Genomic DNA, 4,349 nt, shown 5'->3' on the forward strand with positions numbered 1-4,349 from the left:
TTATGGTGTGATTTTTGCGGGGATCTGTACCAAACAAAGATGTTTTCTTCAGTCTGTAGAATATGATGTGTAGGCCAGGACATCTCTGCAGCACCACAATATTTACTTTAAAATGATATTTTGACACATTTCACCTTTAACAAATATTGTGCCTCCTGTGATTTGAAAATTGCAGTCGGCCATATTGAGATTTCGATAACATTTTGATTAATTGTTCAGCCCTAATCAAGTTCATCATTCACTGTCTGTAGAGGATCCAGTCTGGAACAAGGATTTCATTTAGATCCTATATCTTCAACAGCAGCATCTCATTTCTAATGAAACTGCATCATGATGTTCTCTAATGAACCAAAGAGAGAACAACACAAAGTTCATCTGTTCTGTCTGTTCTGTCTGTTCTGATCTGTTCTGTTCTGTCTGTTCTGTCTGTTCTGTTCTGTCTGTTCTGTCTGTTCTGTCTGTTCTGATCTGTTCTGTTCTGTCTGTTCTGTCTGATCTGTTCTGTCTGTTCTGTTCTGTTCTGTCTGTTCTGTCTGTTCTGTCTGTTCTGTTCTGTCTGTTCTGTTCTGATCTGTTCTGTCTGTTCTGTTCTGATCTGTTCTGTCTGTTCTGTCTGTTGTTTCTGGTCCTTGCTGAGCAGCTCTGCAGCTGAGTGACGAGGCGGAGCGGAGCTGTCTGGTCATGCAGTGCAGGTTTGATTCCTCAGGTATGTTAGTCACACCCAGACTGACAACAACACATTTCCATATCCAACCTCTTCACATGGAGGAGGAGAAGCTTCAGTTCCCTAGATCAACATTACAAGAAGCTAATAGTAAGGAGGTCAAAGGTCAGAGGTCACAGCAGCCTGACATGCAGACTTTACAGTTTCATCTCCATGATGGAGGAACAGTGTGAACTGTGTGTTAGTGAATAAAGTGTAAATGTGTGTGAAGCAGCTGAAGCAGAGAGCAGCTGAGTCAGCTTGTTGTGGTGTGGCTGTAGATCCATTCAGTAACGTTCTCAGTAAAAGTGAATAGTGTGATAAGGTGGATTTGTTTCCAAATGTAGGTTACTGTGACACAGTAAACTGTCTTGTCTTTAGCCCTAGTCTCTACTCCAAAACATGAAGAGTTGGAGCTTGAGAAGAGTCAGCTCAGTTAACCTGAACAAACTGTTAGCTAGCTAACTAGCAAACACACTGATGTTAATGGGAACACGCTAACGCTAGCTGCTGCTAGCTACGTTAGCTAGTGTGCTAATCAGATGTGTTAACAACAAGACAGTGATGGTTCTGACCAGATGCTATGGTTAGCTAGCTAACAAGCTGACATTATCTAAACACTAAATCAATCAGATGGATCAGTTCCCTAATATCTAAAAAGTAGAAAAATCTAGCAAGTTGGTGAAAGTTGCTGCCAGGCTGTGAGCCAATCAGACAGCTCGGATCCTGTTCGGTCAAACAAACAGGAAGGAGTGGCTTCACATATTAAAGGAGGACAGTGAGGTTTTGGTAGATTGTGCTGTTGGTCAACTTCCCCTTTAAGTGATGAGATTGACAACAAAATAATCCATGTGTCCTCAGTAGATCACTGGCTCTGCTCCATGCTAACACTTTAGTGTACACCATGTTGAGTGACAGTAGCTTCCATGCTAACGCTAACCAGTCAAAGTGGGCGGAGCCTAAACGTGACATGAAAGTCAGTTTGGATCTCAGACTGGGAGAGAAAGAGTCTTGAACTCCAGCTGCTGCAGTGACTCCCAGTGGGAGACTGAGGTTGTAATTTGACTCCTGATCTTTATTTAAAAGACGGTCTGGACAGCAGCACTGACCCCCGGTCTGTCAGTTAACTGTCAGTCCTGACTGTGGCGAGGCGTCGCTGACACACAAACCAGTCTGTTGTTTCAAACCCCCAGAGGTTTCCTCCTACACCCAGCCTGCTGGCTATGGGCCTATTCACTGTGTGTGTGTGTGTGTGTGTGTGTGTGTGTGTGTGTGTGCGTGTGTGTGTGTGTGTGTGTGTGTGTGTGTGCGTGCGTGTGTGTGTGTGTGTGTGTGCGTGTGTGTGTGTGTGCTAGCCTACTTTCAGTGTGTTGAAACAGAGCAGGTGGCTCTCTACCAGCTGTTGTGTTTCTGCTTGACTAAAAGTCCAGATTCATTCAGACTTTTATAGCGTTTATAACGTTTATGACATTTATAGGTAAAATATCCTGACTAACCAAAAAGAGACGTGACATGTGGTGGAGCAGGCTGACATGTTGACCTCGTTGCCATGGATACCGGTGTGGCACAGCCAGCATTACCAAACATACTGTAACTGCCGCTGGGATGGCTGAGCAGAGCCGAGTCAGTGTCACATGACGTGAGTCACATGACGTCTCAGAGGAAACTCAGACTGATGCGTCTCACCTCTGTGTTTCAGCATTTAAAACACCGATTGGCTCAACAGGCCAAAACAAGGAGACATACTGGCTCCTGATTGGCTCAGACACAGACTGCATCATTCACTGTTTACTGTCGCCTTGTTTCACTCACTTTAGTGGCTTTGGCAGCTTCTGTTTCATTCAAAACTGATTGTTTACTGTTTCATAAGATGACCAGTGAGTTATGAATAATAAATAACATTTTGATGAAGTAGTTTTGCAGGATTATTTCAGCCAGATATTCATTATTATTATCAGTAGTTCTGTCTGTTTCCTCCACAGGTCAGATGAACTGGAGACTCTAAATGTAAAATCATCACATTCAGTTTCAAATCCTTTTCTGAATTCAGCAGTTCAACATGATGACAGATTCAGATGAATGAAACTGAACCCTGATCAGCTCTGGTCTCTCTGGTCTCTCTGGTCTCTTCATGTAGACTCTAACAGTCCAGTTCTCTCCTCCTCCTCAGATGACTGACAGGAAGCCAGATCCCTTTTCGTGTCGCTCCACATCCTCCACCGCTCCCACTAACCAAACAGCAGAAGAAGAAGACGGACGCTGATCCTCCCCGTGTCAGAGTCTCTGCTCTGCTTCCTGCAGGCTGAACGACTGACGGACCGGACTGAGGAGGAACCGGCCTGAAGCTCATCTGCTGCAACTGAGGAGGAGAAACCAAGACCCAGACAGGTGAGAGAGAGAGAGAGAGAGAGAGAGAGGGAGAGAGAGAGAGAGAGAGAGAGAGAGGGAGGGAGAGAGACAGAGAGAGGGGAGAGCGAGAGAGAGAGAGAGAGAGAGAGAGAGGAAAGCCTTTAGATCCCAGCTGGATGAACTGTGAATGTCTTGGTGGATCATCTGAATCCAGGCTGTCTTAGTTCCTGAAGAGTTTGGCAGTTTGGAGAAACGAGGTTTTCCCCTGACAGAGGCTCTGCTGTGTCGGTGTGTGTGTGTTGTGTTGAGGCGGTCGAGGTTTAGTCTGACCTGGGATCTGGGATCTGGGATCTGGTCTTGTCTTGTCAGCTCTTGTCTCTGGCAGCAGATTCACTCTGAACAGAGGTGAAGAAGTTCCAGCAGGTTGCAGCTCCTCTGCTCTCTGCAGTCAGGATCAGTCTCCTGTTAACCTGAACTGAAACACTTTATTACCATTACCTGGACTGCATTTATATAGCTTTATATAGCTTTACCTTTATTACTATTACCCGGCTTTGTTGAAATCTCCATTCTGATTGGCCAGTGAAGATATTTTGAAGTCAGTATTTTCTGATGACATCACTCTGCAGTCCAGAAGTTCACTTCATTTTACTGATTTCCAGTCAGCTGCAGTGTCTCCTGGTGGCAGAAAGTCGATCCTCAGCTGATCCAGGCTCCAAACATTTTTACGTCACTTTATTTATTCAGAGAAACAAACTTTAGATCACTGCTTAGAGGCTGAACGCCAGTCTGACCGGATTGTTTACGTTTCTATGGTTACAGTCCTGCTACAGTGTAGCATGCATGCAAGCTACAGTCGTTTCTATGGTTACGGTTCTGTTTCAGTGTAGTATGGATGCTAGCTACAGTCGTTTCTATGGTTACGGTTCTGTTTCAGTGTAGTATGGATGCCAGCTACAGTCGTTGCTATGGTTACAATTCTGCTACAGTGTAGCATGGATGCTAGCTGCAGTCGTTTCTATAGTCACAGTTGTACTATTTGTTTGGTAGGAGCTTGTAAATGAATTCATACTCATAATAAAATCATCAGGTGATCAGTGTTGTGCTGCACAGCTTCATGCTGCTCCTCTGCTCTGCATTAACTCACATCAGAGTGCAGATTCCTCCTGACCCTCTTTCTCCTCTCCTCCTCTCCTCTTTCTCCTCCTCTCCTCCTCTCCTCTTTCTCCTCCTCTCCTCCTCTCCTCCTCTCCTCTTTCTCCTCCTCTCCTCCTCTCCTCTTTCTCCTCCTGTCCTC

The sequence above is a fragment of the Centroberyx affinis genome, unplaced genomic scaffold (assembly GCF_046629955.1).
Source record: "Centroberyx affinis isolate AG114_WGS23_722 - 3 ecotype Tasmania unplaced genomic scaffold, CSIRO-AGI_Caff_v1 ptg003547l_1, whole genome shotgun sequence".
Lineage (NCBI taxonomy): Eukaryota > Metazoa > Chordata > Actinopteri > Beryciformes > Berycidae > Centroberyx > Centroberyx affinis.